Source organism: Macaca fascicularis, chromosome 2 (genome assembly GCF_037993035.2).
Source record: "Macaca fascicularis isolate 582-1 chromosome 2, T2T-MFA8v1.1".
In the NCBI taxonomy this organism is placed as follows: Eukaryota; Metazoa; Chordata; class Mammalia; order Primates; family Cercopithecidae; genus Macaca; species Macaca fascicularis.
The window spans coordinates 13,785,514-13,800,318 of NC_088376.1; the positions used below are offsets into that span (position 1 = coordinate 13,785,514).

Consider the following 14,805-nt stretch of genomic DNA (forward strand, 5'->3'; position numbering starts at 1 on the left):
TTGCAAATTTTTATCCTAATCTTAAATAGTTTGTCTTTTCATCCTCTCATAAAATCTTTTTCAGAGTGAAAGATTTTAATTATAATGTAGTCCATCTTATCAGCTTTTCCTTGTATAGACTGTGCTTGGATTTTACGTATAAGAACTCTTCCTCATGCCTAGGTGTTTAAGATTTCCTCCTACATTATCTTTTAAAATGTTATACTTTTATATTTTGAGTCTATGATCAATTTTTAGTTAATGTTTGTATAACGTGAAGTTTAGATCAAGGTTTGTTTGTTGTTGTTGTTGTTGCCATTAAATATCCAATTACTCCAGCACCATTTGTTGAAAAGAGTATCCTTCCTTCATTGAATGACCTTTGCAACTTTGTCGAAAATCAGTTAACTGTATATATTTGGAGCTATTTCTGGCTTCTCTTTTCTGCTTCATTGATCTACTTCCCTATTGTTCAAGCAACACCATAAGATTTTGATTACCAGACTTATTTAATAATGTCTTAAAATTGAATAGAATGATTTTCATTGGTCTTTTTCAGAATTGTTTTAGCTTTTCTAGTTTCATTGCCCTTTTCAGATAAGTTTTACAATAATCTGTCTATATCTACAAAATGGCTTCCTGAGATTTTGCCTGCATTACACCTCTATATCAATTTAGGGAGAACGGACATTTTTAAAATATTGAGTTTTCAATCACGAACATGGTAGAGTTATCCATTTATTTAGATAATCATCTTTTATTTCTTTCATTAGTATTTTGTAGTTTTCAGTATGCAAGTGCTGTACAGTCCATTATATCTGCAGGTTTTACATCCACTCCACGGATTCAACCAACTGTGGATCAAAAATAATTGAAAAAATAATGCAAAAATAAAATAGAATACAAATATGAAAATACACTATAGCAAGTATTTACATAGCATTAAATTATACGAGGTATTACAAATAATGTAGAGATAGTTAAAAGCATAAAAGAGCATGTATATAGATTATATGCAAGTATTACATACTTTTATATAAGGGACGTGAGCATTCATGGATTTGGGTATCCACTCAGGAATTCTGGAACTAATACCCCAGGTATAATGAAGTATTACTGTGCTTATTTTGTTAAATTTACATCTAAGTGTGCATTTCTTGAGATATTATAAATCATATAATTTTAATTTTTCCTTCCAGGTGCTCATTACTAATACTTAACAGTGCAATTGATTTTGTAAGTTGATTTTATATCCTGCAACTCTGCTATAATCGTTTATTATTTCTAGAAGTTTTTATTTTTTAAGATTCCTTAGGATTTTCTAAGTCGACTATCATACCAATTTCACAAAGAAATAATTTCCTTTCTTTCATTCCAATTTGCATCTCTTTATTTCTTTGTCTTATTGCATTAGTTAGAACTCAGTACTATATTATAGAGCAGTGGTGACAGTACACCTCCTTGCCTTGTTCTTAGTGTCAGTGAGTAAACATTTACTCTTTGATCCTTAAGTATAATGTGTTAGCTGTAGGTATTTGTAAATGTTCTTTTTACAAGTTTGAGAAAATTCCATTCTAGTCATAGTTTTCAAAGAGTTTTTAATCATGAATTGGTACTGAATTTTATAAAATGCTTTTCCTACATAAACTGATAGGATCATGTAACTTTTCTGCCAATCCCTATCTTTTAATTAACATATTTAGGCCATTCACATTTGATGTAATTATAGATACATTAGGACTGTCTGTCAGTTTTTTGTTGTTGTTCTCTCTGTTTCTTCTTCTTTGCTTTCTTTTTCTAGAAGAGATTGTAGACAATTTGTATCATTGCTTTTTAAAATATTTAATAGAAATCTCCAATAAAGCCATCTTGACCTGGTTCTTCTTTTAAAAGATTACTAATTATTGATTTAATTTCTTTTATAAATATATAGGCCTATCAAGATTGCCTGTTTTTCCTTATATGAGTTTTAGTAGTTTGTGTCTTGCAGGAATTGGTACATTGTATCTAAATTGTCAAGTTTGTTGTCAGAGTGTTCATAATATTCATAATATTCCTTTATTACCCTTTTAGTATCCATGGGATCAATAGTGATGAGCCCTCTTCATTTTTGATAAGAATTTGCATGTTCTTTCTCTTTCCCTTGATTAGTCTGACTAGCAGTTTTCCAAATGTATTGATCTTTTTAAAACAGCAGTTTTGGATTTTACTGATAATTGTTATTGTTAGCAAAGCCTCCATTTTCTGATCTAAAAAGTGGAAATAAGCTTCATATTATTTTTATCATGATTTTATAAGAATATGTAAGAAAAATAATTTGGTAATTTTTAAAATGTAATTTTTATATATTATTTTTATTCTAGGTAGCTAAATATCAATATGTTCAAACAAATGTGTCCCACTTTTAGGAAAGTCATTCAAAGATACATAATTGAAAGTTAAAAAGCAAACCAAAAATATTCATTTGAAAACATGCCTCTAAATAACCAACGCTTTGTGCAATTTCTTTTTCAAAACCGTTTGACAAAAACCAAAACAAAAAAAGAAGTTGACTAAATATGAGTAACTCACAGTTGATACTTAATTCTCAATACATATATTAAGTCCCCAGTGTTCCATGGACTTTATTATTTACTGTGGTACTTCCATAGTAAATAATAATTAAAAAAAAAAAAAGGCCTTTCCTTCCCCAGAGCTCTTGTCTACTGGAAAGTAAGAAAACAAACAGATACATAAGCAAGAAAAAAGCATAATAGTAAATGATATGTAGAGATTAAAATATACTGATATTAAAGCATAATTAAGTTGCCACTTTAGACAGGAGACACGACCATTCTTTAAAGGTATGATATTTATGATGAAATTAAAACGACCAGAAGTCCAATATCTTTGGGAAGAAAGAAAGTTTTGTGGAAACTAACTCAGTTATCTTAGTCTGGGTCCTTCTAGAAGCAGACCCTAAGAAAAGGACTGAGTACAAGTACTCTACCTTGTAGACAATCTCAGGAAACACAAATAGAGAATGGAGAGGTAATGCAGTGAAGGAAAGCATGTCAGTAAAGGTGTTATAACTCAGCAAGTTACTACAGTGGTCAATGGCAACTTAATCCTGCTGTGCACCTCTGGGAGGCAGTGTAAAATACACATCTACCCCACCTGAAGGATAAAGAAGTTAGGTGTATTTATATACTCACTTTGGTCAGTTCTTGATTGAGGGTTATTTCTAAGAGGTATTAATTCCCTACAACTTCCCGACTGCCTCATTTGCAGGCTTAGCAGCCTCCAGTACCCAAAGAAAGATTTTAGACAAATAAATCCATATGCTGATAATTCGAAGTCCAGCTGGGATGTATACAGATGTAAGTGTCAGGGAGTATGGATGTGACACTGACAGCATCTGCTGAGATGTGCTTGAGGTTGAACTATAGATGGTGAGCAAAGGGAAGACTAGTAAAGTCTAAGTCCAAGACGAAAGAAGAGGTCAAATCCTAAGGAGCCATAGGCCATAAAAAGTATAGATTTTATTTTAAGCACAATGATGAGCTTCTGGGCAATTTTAAAGAGGAAGGTAGCTTAATTGACATATTTGTAAAAGATCACCTTGGTTGCTAGGTAGAAAGCAACATGTAAGGAGGAGAATAGGAGCAGGGAAATAAATTAATAGGCCATCATAGCAATTATGGCAATACTGATGACACAAACTTGAGCTTGATAATATATTATATGGGACATTAATTCTTAATTCCCCACACCCTCCACCTATATATACAGGAAACACACTCAGAAAGGATGCTTAAAATCTAACCAGTGTCTTCTAATAGGTGTTTCTGCAATGTATCTTTAAATCTTAGCAACAGCCATAATTCTAATCCTTTCTCTCCCACTCAAGAAAGCATATGGAGGTGTGTGAGTAAAAGTGATTCTATTATAAGGAAAACCTACAATCTGCTTTAATATTTTTTGCAAAGTATTTTGTCATCAGTCAATTATGACACACTTTACAATTGATTCAGATAAGCTAGTGTTTCTCAACATTATGATTAATCATTGAGAGAAAAATGATGGACCATGTTCTCCCAGCAGCTGATCAGACAGTATATGATTTTTCAGATATAAGGATATCATCAAATATGCATATTTCTAATAAAGCCACATAATCACAATCAACATGAATTCTTCTTCTACCTGACTTACAGAAAGATTTTGATGCATTAATCAGGGTTCCAGAAAATAAAAAAGACTTACTGAGGAATAATAGACTTATCAAGAAATATTAAAAAGAAATAAAAATGGTTACATTAGCCATATGATGTCTGGAGTAGAATGAGAGTATTACTCTACAAATATTTGAAGCACCTAAACACTTAGCAAAATAGTATTTTTGACTTAAAAAGGTCATAGATAACAATTGAAATACAGCCAAGAATAATATTCCTTATATATATGGAACAAATATCTGTAAGTGTTGTCATGAAAATAGCACATTAGAGCAAAAGAAAACTTAGAGTTAAGCCCAACCAAACTTTTGTGTTTCATGAAGAGGATGTGAATTTCCAGAAAGAACAAGCAAGAGGCACAGGGATTCAGTTACATAGAGGAGAGAATAGATATTTTTTAAATTATGTAAAATTAGATCAAGGTGGTTTTTTCCACTTTATTCCTGTTGAATTGCTGATAACAATTTTCTAAATGTTGTATCTACCAGCACAAAAAGGTGCTTGTAATGACATTTCTTTGAAGAAATATCACAGATGAGCAATAAAGTGTTCATGTTGGTATCTGTAATTCCCAATCTCTATTGAAGAAAAATATGTATTGTTAACTTTTGCATTCAGAATCAGATAATTGGCATAAAAGTCACAAAAACCCTAAGCAAAACATTATATACACACTAGTAGCTTCCTACAATTTTGTAAAAAAGACGAGTGAATGAGAGGAGCAGGGAACTTCCAGTTACCAACTTAAATAGCAAGAGAAATAATGTCTGTGTTTTGCTTTGCATATAATTCTGCTGTTACTAAGGTAGGAGGCAGGACTTGACTCTGGAGGTGGGGACTCGAACTCAAGACCAGACTGAAGACTATCTGAAACAGGGAGGAGGCGAAAGTACCTCTCCCTAAGACATGCTCACCAGTGTCATTTCAGTTTACCATTGCCATGACAACACCCAGAAGTGACTACCCCTTTCCATGGCAGTGACACAATGACCAAGAAGATACCACCCTTTTTCTAGAAATTTCTACATAATCTGCTCCTTTGCATGTAGTTAAAAGTGGGTATAAATATGACTACAAGACTGCTCCTGAGCTGCTACTCTGGGCACACTACCTATGAATTAGCTCTGCTCCACAAGGAGCACTTCCTCTGCTGCTGCTGCACATTGCTGCTTCAATCAAAATTCCTGTCTAACACTACCAGCTTGCCCTTGAATTCTTTCCTGGATAAAGCAAAGAACCCTCCCATGCTAAGCCCCAGTATGGGGGCTTGCCTGCCCTGCATCATTACCAGATAAAATTTTGATTGCAAGTACTCTATTAGCAGATTTTTTTGGTAGTTTTATCTCGTAACTCTGGAAATGAGCCTCAACACAACCTCTTTCTACTAATGCTGTTCCCCATCTATATATCTGGTGGAGTGCTGCACTGTCCCAGGTCCTCTGCTAAATACTGATCATTTTATTTCTAAGTGTGTGAGACCAAGTACCAGGTATATCCAGTACTCTCCAAAATGATTTTAACATTTACCTCTCTCTACAAAATAAACTTTCCATGAAATAAGCCCATACCCCCAATTCATGTTGATTATACCAACATTTGCTAATATATTAACATAACATACATTATTTAAAAAGATAATAGAAATTTTAGACAGTAGATAAAAATAAGTACCAATAGAAATTTAACATTATCTTACTACATCCCACTAAAGAATATTACAATCCCCTAAGTAATAAACTTTTCCTTCTGGTACCAGCTATTAGAAAGAAGTTAGATGAACTGACTTTCCAACTAGCTTGCAAGTTTCTTAGGTGGTGAGGCCTCATGCTATCTTGATCTACTCTGCATCTCCTAGAAATATCTAGCACAGATGCTTGCACCTCATGAGCACTCAGCTTAATTAATAAAAGATTTTTAAGTACATGCTTACTCCCACTGATAGACAAGAGGGTGGATTGCAGAGAAAAGGCTTTAAACTCTTCAACGTTTAGGTCATGCCTGGATTCTTAGACAAAAGACAGAAGTAGATGTGTGAGGCCAGGTGACCGAATGATTTCACTTTCAAAACTCTGCAGGTATGTATTGACTTTCTACGATTAAAAATTGCGTTAGCCAGAAAAGTTTCAACCAAACTTAATTTTTAATTTGCATGACCTCCAAAATCCAGGGAATTATATTTTAGAAAGCACCATTAGCACCATAGTTAAAGACTACTGTTTAATATGCTATATTCTTTTTACTCTCTTGCTCTCTCAAAAGCAGGGAAGGGGTAATACAGTAAAGACACTTCAATTTAACAATAATTTATAAGGTCTTTCTTCACCAGGAAATAATTTTGTAGCTTATAGATTATTTTTAGCCATATAAATAATTTCTCTTTTTATTAAGGCAGACATTTATTTTAGTCATCTGTGACAAACTATGGGATGTCTACTTCATCAGCCCATAAAAACAGGCTTCTTTGTTCAGTCCTAGAGGCAACAAAGCTGGACAGATCTCTTTCAAGGAGTTAAAATTAAAAGCCCAAATCTAACATGCATTGTTCCTGCACTGGTCATTCATCTACATACATGCGTATGCATACATTTTGAGCACTTACTATGTGTCAAACCTTGGGCTACTTTCCAGTTAACTATTAACTTTTGATAATAAGGATAAATACAGCCTAGCTCTAATGGAAACAATTCACTTAAATAGGAAAAATTCATATAGTAAGCTAGACCTCTAATATAACCTTCTTTCTGTAAATGCCAGATATATTTCATTTTTGTCTTTGACCATAGAGGAAATCTTGCAGGAATTGCACACTCTTCAGCTAGTGCCCTCTTGGCCAAGAACACATTTAAAAACTGGAGAAACAGCATAGGAGAGTAAATTTTAGAAGATTATCAAGTAGAGCCTCGATTTTTTTTATATCCTAGACAATCTTGTTCTTTCATCTGTGAATGGAGCTCCTGGGAGGATTTTCTCTCCAGGATCAGTTGGCAGAAGACAGGTCCCTCTACGCAATTAGCTTTTCTCCTCTCTTCATTTATTTCATATCTCAACAATTCTTTCTGATTTTGAGGAATCATTTTTTCCTAAAAACTTATTAGAAAATTATAGGAGCAAACAGTATATTTAAACTCTAACTTATTCACTAAACAAATATTGAGTACACAATGTCATTCTATGAACTGTGCTATGACCTAACCATATGCTGCTGCCCTAAATAGGTACATTCTTATATGGAGGGTATGTATATCACTGCAATTCATGGAAGAAGAATGATGTATATTATTTATATATTTCAGAAGTATACATTAGCTTTTTCCTTTGTTATAAAGCAGAAAACACCCAAAGTAAAAAACCAAACCAAAACAGAACAACTTCCTAGAACTAAGAAATTAGAGCAAAGTTGCAGCATGTAAGGTCTGTTAGTTGCTAGTACTTCCATAATAAAATACCACGGATCGTGCTTCTTAAACAGGGAAGTGCTGGGAAAGGTGTAGTCTCTGACTACGGCTCCACCCACTCAACCTGCGCCCACGGACCTAGGTGAGGACTGGCATTTCTGTTTTCCTGCCCATATGTTGTCTTTCCCAAGACCACCCTGGTAGCAGGTAGGCACACAAGTAGCTGGACATGGAGAGGAACTCACCGGTGCAGGAGCAGACCAATAGACACCGGCAGGCCGGCAGGCCCTCGACCAGCGGATTGATGTGGAGTTTGGCTGGGGCAGTCGAAGGAGAGTCCAGGCCACTAAGTGGTCCGACTTCAGAAAGGAAAACTATCTTCCTACTCCATCTCCCTTCTGGCTCCTCCATCTGCTGAGAGCTACTTCTAATCAGTAAAACCTTGCACTCATTCTCCAAGCCCACGTTTGATCCAGTTCTTCCAGTACACGAAGGCAAGAAACCCCAGAATACAGAAAGCCCTCTGTCATTGCGATAAGGCAAAGGGTCTAATTGAGCTGACTAACACAAGCTGCCTACGGATGGAAAAACTGAAAGAGCACACTGTAACACATGCCCACTGGGGCTTCAGGAGCTGTAAACATATACTCCTAGATGCTGCCGTCGAGTCGGAGCCCCACAACCTGCCTATCTGCCTGCCCCCCTGGGGATATGAGTAGCCAGGCACTGAAGAAGCGAGCCACATCCCCACTGCACAGCCTGCTAGGGAGATGAGGGAGCTTTCTCTGTTTCAATAGGAATTTATTTTTTCACAGTCCTGGGGACTAGAAGTCTAAAATCGAAGTGTCATTAGGGTTGCCTCTCTCCTTGGCTTGCATAGAGATGCCTTCTCACCATGTTCTCACATGGTCTTTCCTCTGTGCACACACATTCCTGGTGTCTCTCAATGTTTCCAAATCTCCTTAGGCCAGGCACAGTGGCTCACACCTGTAATCACAGCACTTTGGGAGGCTGATGCGGATGGATTGCTTGAGGCCAGGAGTTTGAAACCAGCCTGGCCAATATGGCGAAACCCTGTCTCTACTAAAAATACAAAAATTAGCTGGGCATAGTGGTGCATACCTATAATCCCAGCTACTCTGGAGGCAGAGGCATGAGAATCACTTGAACCTGGGAGGCGGATGATGCAGTGAGTGGAGATCGCACCACACCACTCCATCCTGGATGACAGAGTGAGACTGTTAAAAAAGAAATCTCTTATAAGGACACTGGTCAGATTGCATTATAGCCCACCCTAATGGCCTCATTTTAACTTAACTGTTCCTTTAAGAGCCCTATCTCCAAATATAATCACATTCTAAGGTGCTAGGAAGGTTTTAAAATACGAATTTTGGGGGTGAAGAGCACAATTCATCCCATAACAGAAAGTTAATATACAAATGTCAGTTGTTTTCCTAGAGAACAGCAATGAATAATTGGAATGTGAAATTAAAAACATAATACCGTTTACATCACACACCCCAAAACAGAATATATAGATGTAAATGTAACAAAATAAGTGCAAGATCTATATGGGGGCAATTCCAAAACTCTGATAGAAATCAAAGAAAAACTAAATAATGGAGAAATACTCTATGCTTACAGATAGGAAGATTCAGTATTGTCAAAATGTCAGTCCTTTCCCACCAGATCTATACATTCTACATAACATTAATTTTTAAAACCCAGTATGTTATTTTGTAGATATTGACAAACTATTGTTGACCCTTGAGCAACGCAGCGGTTAGGGCACTACCCACCCACATACCTGAAAATCCATGTATAATTTTTGATCCTCCCAACATTCATTCATTCATTTCTTTCTTTAGACAGAATCTCGCTCTGTCCCCAGGCTAGAATGCAGTGGTACTATCTTGGCTCACTGCAACCTCTGTCCCCCTCAGTTCAAGCAACTCTCATGCCTCAACTTCCTGAGATGCTGGGACTACAGGCACATGCCACCATGCCTAGCTAATTTTTGTATTTTCAGTAGACTGGGTTTCACCATGTTGGCCAGGCTGGTCTCGAACTCCTGGTCTCAACTTATCCACCTGCCTCACTATCCCAAAAGTGCTGGGATTATAGGTGTGAGCCACCATGTCCTGCCTGATTGTCCCAAAATTTAACTACTCGTAGCCTACTATTGACCAGAGGAACCTTACCAATAACATAAATAGTGAATTAACACATATTTTGTATGTTACTATATGCTGCATTTTTACAATAAAGTAAGCTAAAGAAAAGAAAATGTTATTAAGAAACTCATAAGGAAGAGAAAATATATTTTCTATTTATTAAGTGGAAGTGACTCATCATAAAGGTCTTCATCCTCATCATCTTCATATTGAATAGGATGAGGAAGAGGAGGAGGAGGAGATGGTCTTGCTGTCTCATGGGTAGCAGAGGCAAAAGAAAATCTGCATAGAAGTGGACTCACACAGTTCAAACTCATGTTGTTTAAGGGTCAACTGTAATTCTAACGTTTAGATGGAGAGGCGAAAGATCTAGAATAGCTGTTGTGAACTGAAGTGTCCTCCCCCCAAATTCATATATTGGAGTCATAATCTCCAATAGCTCAGAATGTGACTGTACCTGTAGATAGAGTCCTTAAAGAGGTAGACAAGTTAAAATGAGATCTTAGAGTAGGTCGAAATCCAGTCTGACTAGTGTAATTAAAAGTAGAGGAGATGAAGATACTAGAGATACCAGGGATGTCTGTGCAGACAAAAGTCCAAGTGAAGAAGCAGTAAGAAGGTGGTAATCTACAAGCCTAAGAGAGGCCTCAGAGGAAACCAACCCTGCCAGCACCTTGATTTTGGAATTCCAGCCTCCAAGAACTGTAAGAGAATAATTTTCTTTTGTTTAAGCCACCTAGTCTATGGTACTTTGTTATGGCAACCCCAGCAAATCAATATAATAGCCAACATAATATTGAAGAAAAAGATCAAAGGACTGATATTACCTAATTTCAAAACATAGTGTAAAACTATAGTAATTAAGACAGGGTGGTATTAGAGAAAAAAATAGAAAGATAGATCAATGAAACAAAATAGAGGGCTCAAAAATAGACACAAAGTCAACTGATCTTTGACAAAAAAGTAAAGGTAGTTCAATAGAAAAAAAATACAGTCTTTCTAACAAATAGAACTGGAACAACTGGACATCCACATGCAAAATGAATGAATCTAGATACAGACATTACACCCTTCACAAAAATTAACTAAAAATAAATCATAGACCTAAATGTAAAATCCAAAACTATAAAAATTCTAGAAATTCTAGATGACTTTAGTAATGACTTCTCAGAAACAACATCAAACATACATGTTCCATCAAAGAAAAAGTTGATAAATTTAACTTCATTAAAATTAAAAACCTTTGCTCTGTCAAAGACACTGCCAAGAGAATGAGAAAACAAGCCACATCCTGGGAAAAAAATATTTTTAAAAAACATATATGATAAATAACTCTCTAAAGTTAACAAGAATTTATCTAAATTATATCTGAAATAAACAATTATTCTTAGACTCAACAATAACAAAATTAACAATCTGATTTTAAATTGGGATAAAGATCTGAAGACACCTCACCAAAAAAATGTGTTGATGACAAATAAACATAGGAAAAGGTGCTCAACATTTTACATCATTGGGAAATTGTAAACGTAAACAGGTTACTACTATATACCTATTAGAATGGCTAAAATTGAAAACACAAACAATACCAAATGCTAGCAAGGAGATAGAGCAACAAAAACTCTTCTTCAATCCTGGTAAGAATATAAAATGGTATAGCTAACATTGGATACAGTTTGGCAATTTCTTATACAACTAAAAATATACTTAGTATATGGTTGAGCAATTTGCATTTCTTAGTATTTACCCAAACAAGTTGGAAATTTATATTCAGACAAAAACCTGCACTCAGGTATTTATAGCAAATTTACTCATAATTGCCAAAATTTGGAAGCAACCAAGTTGTCCTTTAATAGATGGATATATAAATAAACTGTGGGAATTTCATACAATGAAATATTACTCAGTGCAAAAAAAAAAGAGATGTTGACAAAAAAGACATAGAGGAACCTTAAATGCATATTACTAAGTGAAAGAAGGCAGTCTTCAAGGCTTTGTATATATTGTTATTCCAAGTATATGACATTCTAGAAAAGGCAAAACAATGAAAAAAAATTGATTGCCAGGGAATAAGGGGAAGGCAGAGATGAATAGCCAAAGCACAAAGGATTTTTCAGAGCAGTGAAACTACTCTGTATAATACCACAATGTTGGACACATGTCATTATACTTTGTTCAAACCCACAGAACATACACACAAAGAGTACATCCTAAAGTAAACTATGAACTTTGGGTGATAATGATCTGTCAATGTAGATTTATTGATTGTGACAGATGTAACGTTCTGGTACAGGAGGATGATGGCAAGGAGGCTCGTCATGTTTTGGGGCAGTGGGTATGTGGCACATTTCTGTACTACCCACTTAATTTCACTATTGACCCAAAATTGCTCTAAAAAAAAGTTTGTATTTAAAAAAAAATAGTTTCTCATTATCCAATCCCCAATAACATTAGAAACATAACAGAAAAGTACCAAAATTTTCTTAACTCTTAGTTAAAATATGCAAGTAACATAATATGCACGTGTGCGCACACACACACACACATACACAGAGTTTACCTATGCAAAAGAGATCACCAGATCACCCAGTGTAACTATGCCTTGCTTTTACAGTTTTATATTTTGAGGATCCATTGATAATAATAAATACTGATGTAGCATACTTTTTAAACTGTGTAGAATTTTGTTGCTTGAATATAGTGTTATATTTTATTTAATGTATCATAACATATAGTTTTTTAACTATTAGAAATTATCTTCCATATTATTGTGTAGTTTTACAAAAGTGACCCTAGGTCAACCCCTGATAATGAAATTGTTGGGTGAAATGGTGTGCACATTTAAACTTGTGTTGGATGTTGACAAATTACTTTCAAAAGTGGCATCAGTTTGGACTTCAATCAAAGGAGAATATCCATATTCCAAGACCTTCTTAAAACTGCTATTATTTATTATATTCTCTTTTGCCAATTAAATAGACATAAATACTCTCATTTTATTTATATTCACTTGAATATAAGTGAAAACTAGAATTTTTATGTTTATTTTTATTTTGTCTCATTTTCTGTAAAATAATTGCCCATTTTATGGGTGCAATATTTATTAATAATTTTTCAAAACCAGTGTATATATTGCAAGCATTTTGTGAAGTTTTATTTTTATTTTTCATACTATCATGCTGTGGCCATACTCTAGGTTTTCATTTTTAAGTAACTACTTCATTAATATTTCATATAAATTAAATGACTTATTTGTCATTGCTTTGTTGTAATATTGCTAAAGTTTTATTTTTTGCATTTATGTGATTAGTAGATCTCAAATTCATTTTGAAACTGAAGTAACTATAGCCATCCAAGTTTATTTTTTTCCACAAATGTGAATTCAATTTTCACAGCACTGTTTTTCATTTAACCTGTCTTTCCTACTGAATGCAATTCCATCTTTAGCATAGATAACATGTCCATATATTTCTGGATGAATATTTTCTAGAATCTAAACTTCATTCCACTGACCCTATTTTTTTTTCAGAATTGTAGCAACTTTATAAATATATTTCTCAGAAAATATTTTGTAAAGTTTTCCCTAAAACATCTCATTGGTATTCTATTTTAGGTGGCATAGGCTTCACAAATTAATTTTGTGAGATACCATCTTTATGATATTGAGGCTTTCTAAGAATAAGTTATGTCTATTTTCCAAGTCTTCTTTTATATCTCTCAGAAGAGTTTTAAAGTTTCCTTCACATAAACCCTGAATATTTCTTCTTACGAGCTTTTTAAATCTTTTCTTTCCTGGTATTATAAATGGGATATTTTCTTTATTAAATTTTCTGTTTATAGTTGACATATAGAAAAACCAATGATTCTAATATAAATTTTGCAAACAGGGAATTTTCTGAACTCTCTTTATTTCTAATAGTTTTCAGACAATACTCCTGAGTTGTAATAGTACACAATCATATCCTCTGCAAATAAAAATAATTTTATGTGTTTCATTCTCACTTTTATAGTTCTTTTTTTTCTCATATAACTATACTAGCTAAGACATTCAAAATGATAATACTGATGATAATCAACCTCTTTGACATCTTCCGGACCGAATCTACTTCTTACTTTAGTATATGGACAGGATTTATCAGAATTTGTCCACCCATCTACTTTCCTTTTTGCATTCTTTATGGGGTGGAAATATTATTAGGAGCATTGACAAACTATGCAAAGCCTTGGATATTCTTGTACTCCTCTTTCTCTGGCTTACACATTTTAAAGACTGCTGCGTGAAACACTACCATTCTATGTGTTTGATGGTGGCCAGTACAGCAATAGGACATCTATTTTTGTTCATGCCTTCTATGTTACATAGATGGAGGTTGTGATCTAACTTCTCTCTCTCATATCTTACCACACATGTGCCATCCTGCGATTGACTGCGTGTCTATAAGGTGCCAGACACTCCAGAGACTTCTCTGTGGAATTTACATTCTGTAGCATATTTAACTCTCACACCAAGCCAAAGAAATAGTTGTTATTATCCCTACTTTACTGATGAACAACTTGTTTTAAGTTATATGGTTAATAAGTGGCAGAGACAGTACTTGAAACCACATCTCTCTGTCTCTAAAGCCCACACTCTACTGTATCTGTAAATCTCAGGAAGGCTAAAATAAGAAGTATACAAAATTTTGGTTGGATGTAGAAGAAGGAGTAATCAATTTGGCCCAGGAAGGATAAAAAGTGTGGATTCTACTCTTAAGGATCTGCACTGAAAAGAATGAACAAAACATTGATCTCCCACCATGATTCAGGAAGTGCCCTCCACACCCCACAAGAGAAATAAGCACATCACAACCTTCCCTCAATTGATTTTCCTCTGGGGGTTAGATGGTTCCTCAAGTTACAGCTTGGTCAATTATCAAGTCCAGGCTACTTTCCTTAAGAGTAAGTACATGCTCATAAGGTTCTTCAGGGAGGAAAAAAAATTTGTTCTTATCTGAGGAAACTTAATTCAAGTTTTAAACTCATTTCTTCTTTCAAGCAGTT

The 14,805-nt window shown here is 34.6% G+C and overlaps 1 long non-coding RNA gene across 6 annotated transcripts in view; it reads right to left on the reverse strand.

Annotated features, from left to right (window-relative positions):
- Positions 1 to 14,805, reverse strand: part of LOC123571918 (uncharacterized) — a 798,252-nt gene that overhangs the window by 50,247 nt on the left and 733,200 nt on the right. The gene's annotated exons all lie outside the window — the stretch shown is intronic.